Raw genomic sequence first — 20786 nt, forward strand, 5'->3', positions numbered from 1 at the left:
CTGGGACTGTTCCCAGGATCCTACTGCTTCTCCCCACCTCCCCTGGTACAGCCCACCTTCACCTCTCGCCTGGACCTGACTGGTCTCCCTGCTCCTGCACTTGCCCATTACAGCATCTCCTCAGCCCAGCAGCCAGAGTGAACCTTGTAAAAAAGTCAAATCAGGTCACTCTTCTACTCAAAATCCTCTGGTGGCTCCTCGTCTTGGAGAAGAAGCTAATGGGTCTCTAAGGCCCCCCGCTGTGGCCCCACTCCCTCCCTGACCTCATCTCGCACTTGCTCCAGCCATGCTGGCTTCCCGGGCGTTCCTCAAGCGCACCGATGGCGCGGGGCCTTTGCACTTGACCTGGCCTAGAACACTCTCAGCCCCTTCCGCGTTGCACACTCCCCCGCCGCTTTCAGGTCTTTGCTGAAATATCACCTTCCCAGTGAGGCCTTCCCTGCTTACTTAAAATTGTGACCTCGCCACCTTCCCCCTCCAGAGTCCTTGTCACCATCAGGCATGTAGTGTCTCCCTTCTGACCCCCGAGAGTGGAAGCTCCGTGAGGGCAGGGGGCTTATCTGTTTTGGTCACTCCTCACCCATGGTGCCTAGCACAGGGCCTGGAATACGTAGGAGCTCAGTGAATATTTGTGGACTGAATGAAAAGACACAGCCACCAACAGTTGCCATGAAGTGGGGAGTGCTACGAAGAGGGGTGTAGCAGGTGGGGCCGGAGAGCCCCAGGCAAGTGACTGCCTGAGGGTGTGGGCATGTATTACATTTATTACTACCATCCCTAACATCCACTTTGTGAGTGCCCACTGTGTACCTGACCCTGCACTCAACATTTTGCAAGGGTTTTCTACTTTATTCTCACAATGGCTTCTTGGTAGATACTGTTGTTATTTCCGTTTTAGTTTTTTGTTGTTGTTATTTGTTTTTTGTTTGTTTGGCCGCCACGCGCAGCATGCGGGATGTTAGTTCCCCGACCAGGGATCAAACCCGCACCGCCTGCAGTGGAAGCACAGAGTCTTAACCACTGGACTGCCAGGGAGGTCCCTCCATTTTGCAGATGAGGAAACTGGGACTCAGCGAGGCTAAGTGACTTGCCTAAAATCACACAGCTAGAAGGTGGCAGAACCAGGACTCAGCCCTGGCCTGATATACTCAAACCTTCAAACTCTTAATGACTACACAGAAATGTTCTTAATGTGGTTTCTAGTAATAAAGTATTAGCATCATGACTTTCTGTTTTCACATTAATTTACCCTAAAATAACAACCATGACACAGAACCTGAAGGTTTTGTCTTCCCCAGACCCCTCTGGGGGCTTCTCTAGTGGGCAGCCTGGACAGCAGGAAGTTACAAAACAGACCCCGTGCTCTCCAGGGCCATGCTGAGCTGCTTTCCACTTTAAGAAAGCCCCAGCTTGGTTCCGAAGGCCAGCTCAGGCCTTTCAGGCCAGGCAGAGAAAGGTGTTTGGAGCCTCTGGTTTGGGTTGGACTATGAGGTTAGGGCTGCAGTGACGTTAGTGTAAACGACGCTGAGTTTATGAGCGTTTGCCTAGTTTCCAAAGCACTTTAGCTGCTCCTGTGCCAGCGGCCACACCCAACCCACACCAATGGGGAGGAGCTGCCCTCCTAGCCTGGGCGGGCCTGCCGGCGCTGCCTTCCCACAGGCCGCTCACCTGCCTCTCCATGCTGCTGTGATGCTGATTGCGGATGCCGGCGAGGGCTCCACCTTGGCCAAGTAAATGCCACAGGACCAGGAAGGCAACTTGGCTTCAGGCCTCGAGACCTGGCATGGTGGCACTGTTTACCACTGAGTTCTGTCCCCTCCCAAGTGTGGGCTCTCACAGCTTCCCAGGCAAAGTTCTGTGCCCCTGGGCTTGAGATCCTGAAGGTTGAGCCTCTTCTGTGAAGTGGGGTGATCCAACCCACCTTGCACAATAGCTAAGGACTGTGGAAGTGCTTCCAAAACCAGAGGTGGGGATGGCATGATAGCAGCATGAGAGCGCCAGCAAAGCCGACTGGCAGCGAGGAGTGCTGACCGCACTCCGCACTGTGTCCAGCATGTGTACCATCTCCTTGATCCTACCATCCCCCCCGAGGAGATACCAGGACTAACTGTCCCATTTGACAGCCGAGAGCCTTGTTCCATGTCACAGAGCTGGGCCTGCCCAGGAGTTCTGTCTAGCCTCACCTCCCACCCTGAAGGAGTCCGCTGGTTGGACTGGTCCTGGCTGTCATGGGGTCCCTAGCATCTCACACAGCGCTGGGCACAGAGCGGGGAGGCACCAGACGTGCAAATGCAGTCAGAAACTGTGCAATCTTTAAAGAGCATTTCTTGTAGCTGTTCAATTAAAAAGAGAACGAAACTTGACGGTTAACACTCGTATGACTTTTTAGGTTCACGAGGCCCTATACATACACATTATCTATGTAATCACCACGACCTTCAGAGCCGGTTAGTAGTATTATGCCCATTTTGAGGGTGAGGAAACTGAAGCTGAAGAGGGTGTCAGGTAACTTGCTCAAGGTTGCATTGCTGCTGGTGGGACCAGTCATGAAGCCACACGATTTTGGGTCTTACTGTCACATTTCTGTGGGGTCTGGGCTTGGCGGGAGTGACTTGGAGCCAATCGGGTTACAAGAAGGAAGGGAAGGAACAGGGCACTGTGCTAGGTTCCTGACATACACTGTCCCAGGGAATCCAGCAAGGTTGGTATTCCCCCCATAAATGGGGGGGAATTTATAAATGGGGGCACCAAAGCCGAGACAGGCTAAGTGACTTGCCCAGGAGCACATGGCAGACAAGAGCCAGAGCTGACTCAGCCTAGAACTGGGGTCAGCCTGACACCAAGGGCTGTGCTCTTTGTGCTGCCCTTGGCCTTGGAGTAATTTATTTTCCTTAAAGGTTCCAACCCCCCTCCTCAGTTTTTTGCAAGTTTGGCAGTTCTTAATGGACAGTAATGAGTCTGTTTACTTTTGCTCTCTTGATATTTATTCAACTAATTGCATCCCAGGAGAAATAACTCCCCAGCATTCCAGCCATCTTAGGCCTGGAGAAGAACTCAACTCCCATCAAAGAGATGCTCCTCAGTTTCTTCCTATGACCAACAAAGAAAAGCAAATCCAACTGTTTTCCTTGGCTTCAAAGTGAAAATAAAAATGATTCTTGAAATTGCTTTTCCACATTGTATTGTGAGGAGTTTCCATTATGCACGGGTTTCCCTCCCCACAACTGGGGCTGGTGCGACTGAGCCACGTGACGGGCTCTGCACACTGGGAGGCCACCTCCCCAGGGTCTGGGTCCCACCCAGCCTCCGGTGGGCAGCTCTAGGTGTCCCTGTTTGGCCTGCTGTGGTGGGACCCCACACCGCATGTCCATGTCCCTCTCAGCACCGCAGCCCAGGTGAGGGGCCACTTTGTGGGAAGAATCGTTTTCATAAGACAGAGCTGTGTGTCCTGCCCTGTGGCAGAAGCTGATTTCCTGGGGTCATCTTGTGAGTTCTCACCCCAAAGGGTAGGAATAAGAAAATTTCAAATACTGAAAAAAATAGTAACTACAACCATTTATCACCATGACCCAAGCACTTTATAAACATTATCTCACTTCATCCTCCCAACAGCCCTGGGAGGGAAGCTGTTATTTCAGGGTTGCCGTGCATGGTGGCCCAGGTTGTGCACTATGCAACCCTAGGGAGCACAAGTCACATTCATAGTCTTTGTAGTTTTGTATATTTAAATCACAGCAATATTCTAATTCCCTCAAAGATGCTTTTAAGGCTAACGGCAGAGCTGACAATTGGCCCCATTGCAGGTGAGCAAACTATTGAGATTCAAAGTCCATGAGTCATTTTGCCCAAAGTCACCAGCTTAACTAAGTAGCAGTTGGTAACAGAACCCCAAGATATATACCATGCTGCATGTATGGAAGTGACAGGAAAACTCAAAGGAGATTGTTCTCTGACAACTGCCCCCACTCCAAAGCAGGGGGAGAACAGGAGAGCTCTTGTGACCCCTGGGGCTGCTGACCCTGAATTAAATCCAGCTCTCAGGATGGTGTTTCATCATTAGTCCACGTTGTAGTCCTGTCTGGGGGCTCACAGAACCCATCCCTCCCTCCCCAGCCAGCCCTGCCCCATCATTCTGTGATCACAGATGAAAGCCAGGTATGAGTCCAGGCCAGAGGCACTGCAGGAGGCCTGAGAAGTGGGCCCCTTTCAAGGCAGCAAGGGAATCTGGAACTGCCCCCTGTTCCCGGTGTGCCCGGCGGGCCCCTGACAGGAAGCTAGGAACTTGAGCTGCGCTTGAGTGAGTTTGATGGACCCGAGCATGAATCATGATGTTAAACCAACATCAGGACAGAAAGAAAAAATCGAAACTTTGAAGTTGGCAAACAGTTTTTCCCGCCGAAGCTGGTTGAGATGTATGATGTGCCAGTTAGGTAGTGCCAAACCAATTGGTAATCCAGGATAAGGGAGGGATCCAGATAAAGGAAAATTCCAGAAGAAATGGCCCTAGAGGGCCCAGCTGACCACATGACCAATAGGATAGATAATAACAGCTATCATTTGTTTGTTGTGAACTTACTGTGTGCTCAGCCATGCTCTATCTCATTGGCGCTTACAACCCTATGAATAGGGGACCATGCACGCTGGTTGGCCCCAGTTAAGACCTATTATCTTATTAATTATTGATAGCACCCTGTTTTATTCTCAAAAGTGTCCTGATTGGGTAACAAACTATTTGGTCTCCTTACCTAGGAGAAAGGTATTATTATCTGTATTTGCAGTAGAGGAAACCCAGGTCCAGAAAGGTTAGGTCACTTGCCTAAGGTCCCTTGGAGTAAATATCGGGACTGGGATTCAGCTGTCGACTGCAAGGTCCATGTCCTCACCTCCATCAAGATCATCTCTCCAACCAGTATGAGTAAAAGGTGCCTGTCTGTTTGCTTAATGGCCCAGATGCAGATTACTGCTTAGTCACTCTTGACTGACAAAGTAGAAATAGCTTTCAGGTCTGCACAAGGGTGAGTCTTGTTGGATGTTAGAAACAGTTCTTGATTATCCAAGTGGTGAGACCCCAAAATGGGCATCTAGGATGAGCAGTGGTGTCCTCACCTTAGAAACCCTGGAGAAGGAACTGTGCATCACTTGTCCTGGTGATTCGCCGCCAGCCTGGAGGCCAGGGAGGGAATAGCCACATCTCCAACTGCCATCCCTTCCCAGCCTAGGATTCTGTGAATCATCCCCACCAAAAGTCAGTGTGGGTACCCAGGGAGTCTGGAGCTGATTCCCAGACCCTGCCAGTTCAACTCTAATAAGACCTTCGAAGGAGCCGTTTGTCCAGCCAGCCAGCCTTCCATCCACTTAGCCTTCCCAGCCAGCCCGCCATTGTGTATTGCTGCATCCTGGGTCCAGCCCTGTCGTGGGTGCTGGGAACACAGGCGTGAGAGCCAGAGAAGCAGGTAGGTAGGATCAGATGGATTTGCCTGGAAGAGAGGCAGCGGAGGGTCGAATCTGCCTGATGCTCCTGCCACTGGTGTGTTGCTGGCTCCAGGGCAGGGCTGAGTTCATGGAGGAGGCGGGTTGTGGTCATACTGTGAGATCATGGGGCAAGAGGGGATGTGGTTAGGCGGCGGGAGCTGGTTGCCTTTGCCGGGGGGACAAGGGTGCTGCTGTTCCTTTTCCACGGTACGTTATTTGGGAACCATTTTGAGGTGGTCCCAAAGCCTGTGCACTGAGCCCTCTGTGCCAGGAGCCTCAGCCAACAGAGCAGAGGCAGGAGAGTCTGCAGAAGCCATTTCAGAGCCCGGCCCCTGAGTTGGCTGCTGCATTTCCGGCAGTGCCTCGTGTGCTCTGGAGCCCTGGAACTGGGGGAGCCTCAGACGGGAGAGAACAGCTAGGGACTGGGTGGACAGCACTGGCCCAGGGCAGCTTTCTGGGGAATCCGGACTTGCCTGGAGCTGCTCTTCTGAGCCAGGCTGAGTGGTTGGCACCATGGCCACCTCGGCCTGTTGGCAGGGCTTATCCCCTGAGCGCTGGCACAACCACTTTGTGCCTACCTCACTGATCCCAGCTATTCTGTAAGGCAGGGGCTTTGATTATCCCCATTTCACAGATGAAGAAACAGAGGTAAGGATGAAGTCTTGCCCGGGCCTCAGAGCTACCAAGTGGTGGAGCTAGGCTTGGAACCAGGTTTGTGGACTCCATAGCCAGCTTTCTTCCCAACACAGTCCTTCCTGGCCTCCCTGCCCTCAGCCGCTCTCCCCCCTGCACTCTGCACTGCTTGCAGCTCCAGGCCTATCTCTCTCAAACACACAGCTGGCCTTGCCAGTGTCCTGCTGAAAGACAGAGCCTGTGTTGTCATGCCTCCCTGCGTCTGCACATGCTGTTCTTTTTGCCTCGGCACCTTCCCTGTGTCCTGCCTGATGCACGCCTGCCTTCCTTGCTAAGTTGACCTTCTCAGTGAAGCTGGCCGTTCACAGGGAGGGCCCCCTCCCTCCTGCAGCTCCCAGAAGCAGCTGGGGCTGCTTCCGTCACAGCCCCCAAGATACAGCATGTCTGGTTCTCTACCCCAGACTGCAAGCTTCTTAAAAGCGGGGTCAGGGTGGTTCCCCCTCTGAATACCCAATAGCCAGGATGGCACCTGGGTTACTAAATAGGAATTCAAGGACTTCATCCATTGAACATATTTCCTGAGCATTTCCTCTGTGCCAGCCACTGTGCTGGGGGCTGGAGATAGAGCAGGAGCAAGGTAGGTGCCTGCCCTCCAGGGGCCACAGTCTCTGGGTCTGAGGCTCCCTCCCTCCCTCCTTCCTTCCCTCCATCTTTCATTCATTCAGATCCCTTCTCTCCCTGTCCCTAGTGGGTACTGGAGGTCCAGCAGTGACTGAGAGATGCCACCTTTCCCTCATGGGGGCTGGGGTGGGTCCATCTGGGGCAGGACTTTGGTCGTTCCTGGAGCTGGGTGGGTCCTCAGGCATCTCTCAGAGATAAGAACAGAGTTCATTCTGGGCTTTTCTGAGGTGGTCTTGGACATGCCTTTCTGGAGGACTAGGCAGCAGCGGGAGGCCGAGGCTCTGGGGCTGCTGGCCCCAAGACAGGCTGGTTTCACCAGAGAATCGACCTAACACAATAGCTTGATTGTGAGAGGCCTGGCTCCCCCCACCCAGCATGTTAACATGTCTGTGATCAGAATGTGTCTTAAAACTGATGTGTACGTGGAACGGGACATTGTAACATTTTAACTCTCCTCCCAAGGCTGTTATTAAGTCAGTCATACAGCTTATGGTCGTTGTGTGGGAATGTGGTTTTGTCATAGAAACTACCCTCAGAATGAGGTTCTGATGTGACCCATCTATCACCACAAACTCCTAGCTGCCAGTGGCTGAATAACCCTTCTATTTGGGGTGTTTCATATAAATTCGCAGAAAAGAAATGCTATTCAATGGATTGATTCATTCTTGAGATTCCCGCAGTGTGTTCGTCCAGGATGGCAGTGGGCTGGGGTGGAATGGGCCCAGATCTGGGCTTGGATCCTCGCTTTTTGGCCCGCTAGTGGAGAGACCTTGGCAGAGGTGCTGCACCCGCTGACACTCAGTTCCCTCTTCTGTAAAATGGGGACAGCGCCACGCATCTCACAGTTCCCTCTTAGCGCCACACGCCTCCTCCTTACAGGTCTCCCACTGTTGTGCGTTTGTGTGATTATTAGATTCACCTTCTCCCTCTTCCCACTGGGCTGTGGGCGTTGTGAAGCAGAACGCCTCCCCATCTGACTGCTGTCAATTGAGACCAGTTTGGACAAAGTGGGCTGTGACTCAGAGAGAGGCCAGAAGCTGAATGTACTTGCCGTGGGCGGGGCTACTGCCTGTTCTGTTTGTTCTGCTGTAGCTGCCAGTTGTGGTTCTTGGATCTCTTCTCCGGAATTGCTCAAGTGTGGCCGGTGTAGGCCTTGAAGACCTGAGCTCAGGTTCTGCAGCCCTTGGAGTCTCCAAGTTAGGAACGTGGGAAACACACCAGTGGTATCTTAGGCACATAGATGAGATGACTGCTGGCCCGAGGCTCTGCCCCACTGAGCTGGTGCAGAGTTCCACGGAGCTGCCGGTGGTGGTGGGGGTGGGGGGGGGGGCGGCGCAGCAGCACAGAGCACCAGCTGCGCAGGGTTCTGAGCTAAGACAGCCTGGCTTGGAACCCAGTTCCACCTCTCATTGACTGTGCTACCGCAGGCGTGCTGTGTAGCTGTGCTGAGGCTTGGTTGTAAGAGGGGTGGCGATGAGGCCTGTACTGTCTCAGAGGTAGGCTCCTATGACATAAGCAGGTAAGCACGTGGCTTTCAGATGGGATGGTGCAGCGTCTCTAGGACACCAACCGTAATAGACTTGACTGCGAGACACCTTGAACAGGGCAGTGGAGTGAGGCAGGGAAAGGCGTGGACTTTGGAGCCATACTGACCAGGGTCCACATCCCACAGAATCACCAACGGTGTGACCTTGGGCAGGTTGCTTAACTTCTCTGAGCCTTTGTTTCCTCATCTGTAAAATGTGATGCTAAAACTGGAACCTACCTCCTAAGGTTGTAGCGAGGATGAAATGAGATACTGCATGTGCCTTACTTAGCCCAGTGGTACTTAATAAATCATTGTGTGATAGAGGAGTGGATGGAGAAATGGCTTAGTTGCTCTGCCCATGAAAGTGCAGGAATACCGTGCAGTCCCTTCCTGGGCCATGTGCTTCACACATTTTTGTCTGCCTTTACTGAATAATAATTAAGCTAATTTGTGTTAGGCGGGCCTGTGAGGTCAGAGTCTCTACTTGGCCCGGGCTGCCCAGAGAGCATAGTGAGCCACCGTGGTTCCCGGGTGGAGCCAGGAAACCTGCAGCTTCCGCAGCCCCAGAGGCCTTGTGCTAGAGAAGCATATATTTAATGTCAGCCTTTCCAAATGCTTCCAAGAGTTCAGGGACCTCTGGGGCCACAGGAGAGAAGCTACTGTCCGGGGCTAAGATGCATCAGTGTTGGCTGGTGTGAAATCCACCAGACTTGGCCATCTATCTTGTGGCCAGACTTGGGTGATGGGGGTGGAGTTTGGGGGAGGGGTCCCTGCCTCACCCTCTGCAACCCCAGGGCAGGCCTGGCATTGGTCCTCCCGCTTTGTGGACCTCCTGCAGCACGGTGGTAGCTCGCTTTCCTCCCTGCTGGTTCTGGTGAGTGGACCAGCACGCAGGGGAGTAGTGCTGTGCGAGGGGTAGGATGTTCTTACTGTAAGGCTGGTGTCAGATGCACCCGAGGTCCTTTTGTCGGTGCATCTGCACTTCTCCTTCGTGTGGACTTCTAGGATCTGGATGTGCTGCAGTTGCCCCAGACATAAAGCCCCTCTCCTCGGGCTCCTGGGAGGATCCCCAGCGTGGGTGGCAGTAGTGGTCATAGCACTGGCTCAGCCTGGTGGGATTTCCTGACAACCCCAGCAGAATGTATCGAGGATAGAGAGAGAATCTGGGTCTCTGCTCTTCTCTCTCTGCAGTTCTGATTGTTATGGCTCATAATACTCAGTGACTAATGTTTTCTGAGGCTTTGCCACACACCAGGTACCATGCTAAGGCCTTCCCGGTCACGATCCCATGCACTCCTCCTAGAAAGCAACGGAGCGTGGTTCAGAGTGCTGGGTTCAAGTGCTGGTGCTGGCATTTACTAACCACGTGGCCTTGGGCACAACACTTAACCTCTGTGCCTCAGTTTCCTCACCTGTGAAATGGTGATGACTAACAGTACCCGTGTTATAGGGTGGTTGTGGGGACTCTACCTGTTGGTAAGTGCAATGTAAGTGTTAGTTGTTACCAAGAGATGGGCATTACTGTTATCCCATTTTACAGATAAGGAAACTGAGGCTTAGAGAGGCTAAATGATCTGCAAGGGTCACTTAGCTCATAAGTAGAAGAGCTAGGATTTGAGCCTAGCTTGTGAGCACTACCTCACTCTGTCTCAATTTGGAAAAATACATGTGGGGAGCATTTGGCCAGCTTCGGAAGTGGCATTCTCAACTTTCCTCAGAGCCCCGGTGAAAGGGGATCCTTTTCTGAGTAACCGAACTGCCCTCTGGGAGCTCTCATAATCCCACAGCAGAGGCAATAGCTGACCCGTGACACACATATCACAGGAGGAGAAGGGAGGGATCAGTGAAGAATTTCTGTTTGGAAATGTTATCTAACGAGTGCTTTCAAGGGACTCAGAATGCAGAGCCTGCACCGTCCCCCTGCCGGGTGCCGGGGAAGCCTCGTCTTCCCCTGTGTCCTGGCCAGGCCACGTACAGCCTGCTGGAGACCTGGGGCTCCGTCCCGTCCCATCCCGTCCCGTCCTGTGCGAGGAGGGACCAGACGTCCTTGGACCCGCCGGGAAACCAGGGCAGCGCTGTGCCCTGAGTCACAGCGGCAGGAACCTCTGGCTGATGTGTCCCTCCCGGCTCTGGACCCCTCTGCTTCTCTCCTCCCCAGCTGAGGGCATGAGCAGAGGCTGCTCAGCTCCAGGGAACTTTCTGAACGAGGGCTCCGGGCTCTCGCAGGACAGCGTTTGCTTTTGCTTTTGCCTCAGCAGAGTCTCCAGCCAGGGTGCATAGGAACCCAAAACTGAAAAACAGCTTCCGGAGTCCTCGGGCTAGCCCTGTGTCCGTGACTCCATCGGCCCGCTGGCCCCTCAAGGGCAACCATCCACACAAGCTCACGCTCGCTCGCGCACACACCCCGGCTGCGGAGCCCTGCCCAGGAGCCGCCTGCCTTCACCCCAAAGGCTCTTTGTCTGAAGGAGAGTGGGGCTTACTGATGGAGCCCTCGAAACCCCAGCCATGACCTCACGCCCCCGGAACGCCACCCTCTGCCCAGGTGTCCACAGGTCCTGTCCCCGCAGATGCCTTGTTTGGCTCCAAGCGAAAGCAGGAGGGCCCAGCTGCGAGCATCCCCTTCCCTGGCTGGAGGGGTCAGGGTTCTTGAACCCAGAGACCCGGAGCCAGCTGCTGCCTCTCGCCCCCGTCCCTCGGTGCCACAGAGTCGGGCTCTTACCTCTTCCCTCCTGCCTGGCTCCCGGGGCAGCCTCTCACATGCTTCACCTCGGCCGTCAGCGGGGCAGCCTGGCCATGGCCTCCCTGAGCCGCAGGCTGGACCGGCCGCAGAGCAGCCCTGCCTCACTGGCCTCTGCTCGCTCCGCTCTGCCTCCACAGCGGGGCTCCGGCCGGGGATGGGGCGGGGGCTGGCCCGGGGTCCCGCCGGGTGGCTCACAACCTGCCTTCTCTCGCGGGGGCTGGCAGCTGCCCCAGTGCCATGCTCTGCAGGTCCAGAGCTCAGGCGGCACTGCTCAGGGCGCAGGGTCCATCCTCAGGCCGTCTGCGGCAGCCTCATTTGAACTCCCAACTCCTTTGTGGAGCCTTTACATGCTGCCGGAGGAAACTGTGAGCACAGCCTGACCCTGGTTGGCTGCAGGCACTTCTCTCCACCCACCAGTGCAAGAGGATCCCCCAGGCCCCAGAAAGGCTCAGGGCCTCCCCTCAGCCCCAGACAGAGGCGGGCCGCCCGGTGATGTCACACTAGCTCCGGCCCCAGCTGGCCTGGCCCCTCCCGCCCCAGCCTGCTTTGGCGGCCTCGGCGGGCCCCCTCCTTCCTTGGCACGAGCAGCCGGGCCAGCTCTGCTCCCTGGCCCAACGGCTCCCAAAAGCCCGGGCAGCCCCGGGTGCGCTCTGCCGAGGCAGAGAGCCTCCCCTCTGACTCAGGTAATGGGTTTAGATCCGCCCCAGCTGTGCAGGCAGCGGGATGGCGTGTGGGCTGCAGGGAGCCGGGTCCTCCCCTGGATGGCTGCCTCTTCCGGGCCTGCCCCGCAGAGTCCCAGGTGGGCAGGCAGGGCGCCCCGCACAGACGGCCTCTCCCCGTCAGCCGCCCTTCTTGAAGGCTTCACTCTGGCCTCTAAACCCTGGGGTGGGGGGAGCCCCAGGCTGTCTGCACAGCAGCCAGCAGGATCTGGGCTGTGAAGTTAGGGAGAAGCAGTGGCTTGGGACAGTGGAAGTACCACCGGCTGGGGTGGGGGCAGCGCTGGGGCTCCGTCACTTCCCACCTGAGGGGCCTTGATTGAGTCACTGCATCTCTCCGGGCATCCCTCTCATGCATCAGTAAATGAGCTAAAACAAGTAATCTACCTCCAAGGGCTGCGGCGAGGATTCTGTGAGGTCATGCAGGAAAGGCCTTGGCGTAGGGCGAGGAGGCCTTAGTGGACTGAACTCAGGACTCTGGCGTCCAGCAGGCCAGGGCTCACGCTCCCAGAACTTCTGCTGGGACATCCCGTCTGGCTCTTCGAGGAACACATGATGGGAGTCCATCGGCACCCTCAGCACAGAGCCTGCCCCCGAGACGGAGCTCGTGAATGTTTGTGGAGTCAGAGCAAGAGAGGAGACAGCACTGGACCCCACGCAGCGAGCGGCCCTACAGGCTCATCGGCACAGGCGGGGGGGGGGGGACGGGCCTGCTGAGTGGGAGGAGGCGAGTCCTGGGAAGGAGCAGCCAGGGCAGTTTTGTCCTCTGCCTGGACAGCAGCCTTGTGCAGTGTTGGTGGTAACTCTTCTTCCCCTTTTAAAACATTTTTAGTGATGATGGTTGTGGTGATGACGATGTTTGGGTACAGATTGGGAGAGAAACTTTAGTGGGGTTCTCCGCACCGCTAGGCACAGTGTATCACGTTCCTGGGTCCACCGCGCTCCTCCCCTCCCCAGGATCACCACTCCTGTCTTTGCAGAAGGAGAGCACCTTTCCTTCTTGCCTCAGCTTCTCCCATCCTGCTCAGACCTTGTCCTCTGGCAAAGGTGTTCTTTGCCAGAAGACCCCAGCATCTTACAGGCCACCACATTAGCCAGACAGCAGGATGGCACAGAAACCTTCCCCACGTCGACTGCCGGGGGTGAAGGTGTTGCCCGCCCTGTGGATTTTCCAGAGGGTCTGGAGGGTCCTGGTGGGGCCATGGCAGGCTGGGGGCTCAAGATCAGCCGGAACATATGAGAGGGGTCTAACTTCTTCTGAGCTGCACCCTAGACAGCCTGGATGCAGGCATATTTCCTTCTTTCCCTCCCTCCTCCTCCTTCTCTCTCTCTTTCTGACTCTCTTTTCCAGGGTTTATTTTTTGGGAACCTGCTCTGAGCCAGCACCAGGAAGGCAAAGTCCCTGTCCTCACAGAGCTTGCAAGCTGGAGGGGAGACAGAGAGACAGACTCGGGCACCTAAGAAGTGCCGGGCACAGGGAGTATCTAAGCAGGATGTCTGATTAAGCAGTCAGGGCAGGTCCCTGACAAAGTGGTGCTTCAGCTGAAACCTGGAGGATGGGTCAGAGTTAGCAGGTGGTGAAGTTGGAGGGAGGATGGCCTGGGCGGAGAGAATAGCGCATGAAGCGGCCCCAACAATATCTCCCCACCACAGTGAGACCTTGACACTCCTCCCAATGAGAGGTAGGATCTCTGCCCCCTCCCCTTGAATCTGGGTGGTTTCTGACTTGCTTGTAACCAGTAGAATGCAGTGGGAGTGACACTACCTGACTGCCAAGACTGGGTGAAAAAAGGCAGTGCAGCTTCTGCCTTGTTTACTGGCACACTCTGTGTTGGCGCCATGAGCCAAGCTGGACCCCAAGAAGTCAAGCTACCCGGAAGCTGCCGTTTGAAGACTGCATGCACCATAGGTCCCAGCTGGCAGCTGGCATCAACCCCCAGACATGGGAGGAAAGAGGCCCCTCGCCATTGAGTCATCCCCAGCTATAGCGTCTTCCTGCTGAGGCCCCAGACATCAGGCAGCAGAGATAAGCCATCCTAGTGTTCCATGTCTGAATTCCTGACCCACAGAACCCATGAGGATAAGGAAATGGTTATTTTAGGCCGCAAAGTTTTGGTGGTAATTTGTTACACTGCAGTAGTAACAGGAGCGGACCCTGAGGCAAGAGCAACTGTGAGTTCTTCCAGGAGCTGAGAGGAGTGCGGTGCGGGGGAGAGGAGGGGAGCGTGGCAGGGGATGAGGCCTTGTCAGAGGGCGGACTTCATCCCAAGGGCAGTCAGGAACCACTGCAAGGCTCTGAGCAGGACAGGGTTCCGGCTTTTGTTTTTAAGAAGGCCACGCTGGTGTTGACTGGATGGACAGGCGCTGCGGCCGAGGCATCAGAGCTGCTGGGAGTTGGTTGCAGCTGTCCTGGTGAGAGAGGTGATTGGAGGCGATGGGACCCCCCGGGGCAGGAAGCATTCCCAGGACTTTACCCCGCTCTGGGAATAGGTGCAGCCCAAGTCCCTTGGTTACTACACAGATCTGCTTTCACAATTCCAAGTTCCTGGGATCCCACCAAGTGGGAAAGGAGCAGCAGGGTGGCCGTGCCCTGCCCATCTTTCCTCACCTCCTGCCCTGTTGGTGGCCTTGGGCAATCAAGCACACCCCTGGGGAGCCTGAGCTGGGGAGTCACATTCCTGTTCTACCACCAGGAGCACTGAGCCTCACTTTCCTCATGTGGAAAATGAAGATGATGTAAGGATGTACCTCACAGGGCTGTTGTGAAAATTAAATAAGATGTGACACGTTAAGTGTAACACGGTAAGTGCTCAGTAATGTTGGCTCTGGTCGTTTTAGTTGCCCGGGAGTCCCCTGAGCACGGGGGCATGTGTGGCATGGGCTGTGGGGAGCTCTCCTTTTGTCCAGCCCAGCGCAGCAGAGTGAATAAACGGATGGCTGGCGGGGGAGGGTACAGAGCTGTGGCTGAGAGGCTGACGAACCTGTGCTCAAATCCCAGCTCTGTCACTAACCTGGGCAACTTTCTAATTCTCTCTCAAACTTTGTTTCCTCATGTTAAAAAAGGCAATGATGATACTGACTCCTAGGGGTTAGTGTGAGGATTAAGATAACATACCTAAGGCACCTAGCACGCTGACTGGCACTCGGCATTGCTCGGGAAATTGCCGCTGCTTCTCCCTGCCCCCAGCCTCCTCCCCACTCTTACCCGGAACCTCCTGGTCAAGCTTCCACCTTGACGGCTCCCAGATCTTGGAATCCTCCTGACCTCAGTGAGCACCATCCCTGCGTTTCCACCTGCTTGTTGGACGGGTGTCATGTGACTAAAGCATTTGAGGAAAAGGGAATCTTTCTTTTTCTTTTTATAGTTTTTACCAGAATGAAAAAGATGTGTGATGTTTACATGGTGGCAGAATACAAAGAATCTTAATTATGTCCCACAGTTTGTGTAAATTTGATGTGTTTTCCTATTTATCACCTTCCTGACAGTTACAGTTTTTTGTTTTTTTTTAACATCTTTATTGGAGTATAATTGCTTTACAATGGTGTGTTAGCTTCTGCTTTATCACAAAGTGAATCAGTTATACATATACATATGTTCCCATATCTCTTCCCTCTTGCGTCTCCCTCCCTTCCACCCTCCCTATCCCACCCCTCTAGGTGGTCACAAAGCACCGAGCTGATCTCCCTGTGCTATGCCGTTGCTTCCCACTAGCTATCTATTTTACATTTGGTAGTGAATATATGTCCATGCCACTCTCTCTCTTTGTCACATCTTACCCCTCCCCTTCCCCATATCCTCAAGTCCATTCTCTAGTAGGTCTGTGTCTTTATTCCCGTCTTGCCACTAGGTTCTTCATGACCTTTTTTTTTTTTTTCCTTAGATTCCATATATATGTGTTAGCATACTGTATTTGTTTTTCTCTTTCTGACTTACTTCACTCTGTATGACAGACTCTAACTCCATCCACGTGTTGGGAATCCATCCTGTTGGGAATGTTGGGATGTTCTACTGAGAGAGCTGTGTACGAGGGGTGGGGGCTGAGGGAGGGGAAGTGCATGAATAACGTGTGTTACGTAGACAGGGGTGCTTGGGAGGGGGGGTTTGCTGTACCTCGCAACCTCAGAGTCTTACCAGCATTTTAGGCTTCACATTTCCCAAGCTGATTTTTTTCCTTTCGGCACTTTTGAAACGCCTTTCCATTGTCTCCTGGCTTACACTGTTTCTAATGAGCAGTCAGCTCTCTTCCTTGTAGTTGTTCCTGTGTACGTGGTGGGTCTCTTCCCCTCTGACTTCTTTTAAGATTTCTCTCTATCTTTGATTTTCAGTAATTTGACGATGATGTGACTAGGTTTGATTTTCTTTGTATTTATTCTGTATGGGATTCACTGAGCTTCTTAGATCTGTGGGTTGATATTTTTCACTGAATTTGGGAATGTGTTGGCGGGGGAGGTTGGGGGCCATTATTCCTTTAAATATTTCTTCTGCACAATTCTCTCTCCCCTCCCCTTCTGGAACTCCACTTACACAGTTGGTGTTGTCCCACAGGCCACTGAAGCACCATTTATTTATCTTTATCTTTTTAAAAAAAATCTCTGTGCTCGTTTGGATCATTTCTATTACCTGGCTTTCAAGTTTGCTGATCCTTTATTCTATAGTATTTAATCTGCTGTTAATTTTATCCAAATTATGTTTTATGTCAGGTGCTGTACCCTTTTGGTTTTAGAATTGCCACTTAGTTTATTTTTATGCGTCCCATTTCTCTTCTGAGTTTCTCTATCCATGCGTTCATTCTGTACTTCATTTCGTGAAAACCCTGTACATATTTATAACATGTACACATTTTCAAGTCCTTCTTTACTAATTCCAACATCTGGGTCATCAGTGGGTCTAATTTTATTATTTCTCTTGATCGTGGGTCACATTTTCTTGCTTCTTCACACACCTATAATTTTTAAGTTGTATGCTGGACATTTTGGATGCTACGTTGAAAAGACTCAGTATTTTATTGTCTTCCTCTCAAGAATGTTGTGTTTTGTTCTGGCAGGCAGTTAAATTACTGGCATATTCCCTTGATCTTGTGGAGGCTTGGTTTTTAGGTTTTGTTCAGGTAGGTTTATTTTGGTTTTGCCCTTAATCCTGGAGTATAACCCTTAATCCTGTGTTCACTTGTAAGGCATGGCCTTTCTGGGATTAAATTGAGAGCCTTAAGTGCTGGCTAAGCCCCATTAACTTGGCAGGGCTTGAACTCCAAACTCCATCTTTCAGGCAGCTGCTGAACTTTCTGCCTCTCAGCTGGTGCTTTCTTTTGGGCTCCCAGGACTCTCTCTCTCTCTCTCTGTCTCTCTGTCTCTCTCTCTCTTTCCCTCTCCATGTATACAATTTAGGGGTTAACTAAGGATTCAAGGGGAATTTATGTAGTAGTTTTGGAGCTCCTCATTCTGTGGCTTTCTCCTTTCTAGCATTTTCCCCTTCAATTTCCATCCTCAAGGTCCAATCTCTTTCTCTTCTTCCCAGCCAGTAATGCTGCTGCATTCTGTTTTGTCATTCTGTGTATCACCTTGAATAGGGAAATACCCTAGTGTGCTTCCTGTCTTTCAAGGACCATGTCTCCTCCAGCTTCTATTGCTTTGGATTGCTTTCAAGTGCTTTCAAGCAGTTGTCTTTTGTATATTGTCCAGCTTTTATCATTGTTACTGACCAGAGGGTTAGTTCAATACAATCTACTCCTCCTTTTCAGGAACTGGACCTCCCCACATCCCAACTGAATTCGCCTTCTCACCCAAACCTCCTGCTTTGTATTGATGCCCTACCATAAACCTAGCCAGCTGGTTGGTGGTCTTTAATTCAGTTGTCTGCCCTCCCTGTTCTTGGTCATAGTCTGTTGGGAAATATCAGCCCCAATAATTCATAGATTGGTTCAGCTCAGTGTACCCACCAGGGCACTAGAAGATGAAAGAAATGTGTGGCCTCACAAGCCTTGTTAGAGCACCTTACGTAGCTACCTGCGATGGGCTGGGTGTCAAGCTCAATATTTTATAGGTATCTTTTTTTTCTTCTCCTCCCAAAACCCTATGAGGGAAGTATTACTATTTTGTTCTACTAACAAGAAGAGTGAGGCTTGGCCAAGTGAGCTTCCTTGCACCAGGCCACACTGCTAGGCAGTAATGGGACTGTGATGAAGACTTACATCAAAGATAGCAGGAACACGGTTGTGTTGTCCTGAAAACAACTTACATTTCTTCGATTCTAACTTTTTAACACTTTTTTCTTGTTTTAGGATCTCTGAAATCAAGAGGCATCTTAAAGTTAGTAGCATATCAGGGTTTAATTGGCAGTACTTTTTCTCTTTTACTAGAACATGACCCATTTAATGGTTGACGACTTCTCAGATTCGAGGAAGTGTGGCAGTTTTTAGTGATCAAGGCTGCAGTGAGGCTGAGCCATGGGTGAGGGACAAAAAGGCAGGGCCCCTCCTCTCCTGGTCAGCTGGTCTTGGAAAGGCCTACGGGAGTGTCTGAGCATCAGGGAGGCTGTGGAACTGCCAGAAGCGTCCATCCATCCAGATTTAATGACACAGCTGCCTCTGAGCTGAGCGTGAGCCAGCTGGTCCCCTCCTCTCCTGGAGGCCTCGTGGTCGGGTCCTGTGACTTGCTGCCTCATGTCTGGCAGGGGAGCCACATGTTTCCTGGGGAGAAGTTAGGAGACTTCTTTTATGGGAAGTATCTAAGACAGTGCTAATAGTCATCCTATACTACCCAGTGTCACAGAGGATGTCCCAGCACACGGAAAGCCCTTCGAGGACACTGTGTCTGTTAAGTGCTTGCCGGGCAAATCTGTCCAAATGTCAGCGCAAGGTGCGTGCTCAGTTACAAAGCAGTTTGGAGAGCCTGTTGTCAGCTCGTCCATCTCATTCGCGACTTCCCAACACGCCTGCCAGGGGACAGAGTCAGGGCAGTGCCTCTTCTCAAGCCTGGACATCACCTGACAAACACATTCGCTGCTCAGGCAACAGGTACTTATTAAACCCCATCTGAGCACCAACTATGGGCTCCAGGCCAATTTGCCCGAAGCCAATTTGCTGAGACTTCAGTTGACTGGTTTTCATTTTGTCTTCATAACAGTATCTTAAGGAATGTTCATTTGGTTTGTCGCCTCTCTCTCACCCTGCATCTCACGTGGGGGCTTGTCCCCAAGAGGGGAGACTGAAGAACAGAGACAGGAGAGATTTAATTTTCGTTTCCTGGTTTTCTTCGTAGGTTCGTAACAAACACTTCACAGGAAATTTCCAAAGCTGTTTAAAATCATCCCCATCCAGCATAAAATTTTTAAAAACGGTTGGTTCTGGAACACTGTTGTCCGTATCAGACAGGACCTTTGTCCTAAACAGGAGATGAGGGACTGGAGGCAGTTTTACGGTCAGTGGGAAAGGACCCCAGTTCGCTTACAGATAGATACCTGCTGAAATTCTCGTCCCGAGGAGTAGCCAAGCTGTTGCCGACCTTGCTTATCCGTCCTGAGGCCAAGCGAGGTGGCTGAGCAGATAAATGAGGGCTTCTGGCAAGAGATTGATGGAGTGAGCTCCCCAGGCATGAGGTCAGGGTGGGATCACGAAGCAGAGGTGCTGGCGCTGGCGGGGAGGTGGGCTGGTGTCATCATAGAGGTCCGAGGGCTGGGCCTGGGGCTGCCTCATTCTGGGCTCTGGCCTGAGCACCTCGCCTGAGGCCTAGCGCATAGAAGCGCATGCTATTGAATGACTGTTGAATGACTGCAGGGGAATACTAGCCTTCTAAAGCTCATCCAGGGTTTCTGACTCAGGGTCTCGGGGGTGAGGGCAGCAAGGAGCACCATTTGGGAGTCTACCTAGGAGGAGAGCGGGGAGGAGACCAAGGAGAGAAAGACAGCCGCCCTGACATGGTGAGGCTGTGTCTAAACCCCTGACGAGCTGCCCCAGGCCTGCCCCAAGCTGGCTCTGGGGGTCCTGAGTAACTCCCTCCTCCACTGATCTGGCTCCTGGGTGCCCCTGCCCCAGCCTTGCCCTCCCCCCTTCTCCACTGCTCCATCTGCCAGGCAGGTACAAGAAGGAAGGCAGTACCTGTGATGGGCCTTTCGGGGCCGTCCTGCCAGGTGTGGGTGAGGCAGCAGAGGGATGTCCGCTCATGTTCCTGGTCCCAAGTGGATGAGGTCGGTGTCCCCAGTCTTAGCCCCTCTCCTCTGCCGGCAGAGCTGGTCCCCAAAGTGCTTTGGCGTTTGTTGTCTCCCTTGAGTCTCATGGCAGGCCTGGGGGTGGGGAGGGCAGCAGTTACTCCATTTTGTAGGTGAGAAAAAAGAGACTGTGAAAATATCATGGTCGTTACTGTCGTCATCATTTACTGTTTACTCCGTATCGGGCATTGTGCCCGTCCGTTCCCTGGCCTTATCTCAGCCAGTCCTCCCGGGGTCTGTGCGGGCGGCACTCCAAGCAGGGCCCGTGACTCCCTCCCGCCCTGGGCACTTGGGTGAGCTCCTTCCCCCACTAAAAATATTAAAAACCATCTTCCATGACTGCATTGGTGTAAGGACAAATATGCTAACATTATATAGTAAAGCAGTTTCTGACCTAAAATTTCACTTTTTGCTCTCATTTTAAAAGAAGCTAGAACATTTGGGGGGCCCCTGATAGTACTGTGAGCCCCCGGCCCTATGCCTGCTGCACCTGATGGATGACTTGGCCCTGACCGCGAGAGCTCACTCCCTCCTCCGCAAATTCAGAACCTCAAATCGCTGAAAAAGGAAAAAACAAACCAAAAACCCCAGCAAGCCTTTTTTTAGAAGTTTGGCACAAGTTCATTTGGTGATAAAATCTGACTTGACTTGATGTGAGGTTCTCTGTAGCGTTCGGGCTGCGTGTTTGCAGGGGGCCACCTGAGTCCACGGGGCCACCGCTCGGCGCCGATGTTGCCCCCTCCCAGTGGATGCGTTCGCTTGCAGATCTGCTCTCCTCTCTTGCACTGTGAGTTCCTTGAGGATAGGCCCATG

General features: G+C 52.9%; 2 protein-coding genes and 1 long non-coding RNA gene across 35 annotated transcripts in view; 2 read left to right on the forward strand and 1 right to left on the reverse strand.

Annotated features, from left to right (window-relative positions):
- ANGPTL2 (angiopoietin like 2) overlaps positions 1-11421 on the reverse strand; it is a 33992-nt gene extending 22571 nt beyond the window's left edge. Inside the window, exon 1 of the mRNA XM_082402371.1 lies at positions 11034-11421. The gene's annotated coding sequence lies outside the window, so the exon portion shown is untranslated. The remainder of the gene's footprint in view (positions 1-11033) is intronic.
- Positions 1-20786, forward strand: part of RALGPS1 (Ral GEF with PH domain and SH3 binding motif 1) — a 285958-nt gene that overhangs the window by 174825 nt on the left and 90347 nt on the right. The gene's annotated exons all lie outside the window — the stretch shown is intronic.
- Positions 11570-15806, forward strand: LOC309633494. 3 transcript variants are annotated; one of them, XR_014247568.1, is made up of 3 exons: positions 11570-11737; positions 12165-14576; positions 14958-15806. It is a non-coding gene; the product is annotated as an uncharacterized lncRNA (long non-coding RNA). The 3 variants fall into 3 exon arrangements; XR_014247569.1 differs by having other exon boundaries at positions 12165-14572; XR_014247570.1 differs by having other exon boundaries at positions 12165-14191; positions 14464-15806.

The sequence above is a fragment of the Balaenoptera borealis genome, assembly GCF_965194805.1.
Source record: "Balaenoptera borealis genome assembly, chromosome: 8".
NCBI lineage: Eukaryota > Metazoa > Chordata > Mammalia > Artiodactyla > Balaenopteridae > Balaenoptera > Balaenoptera borealis.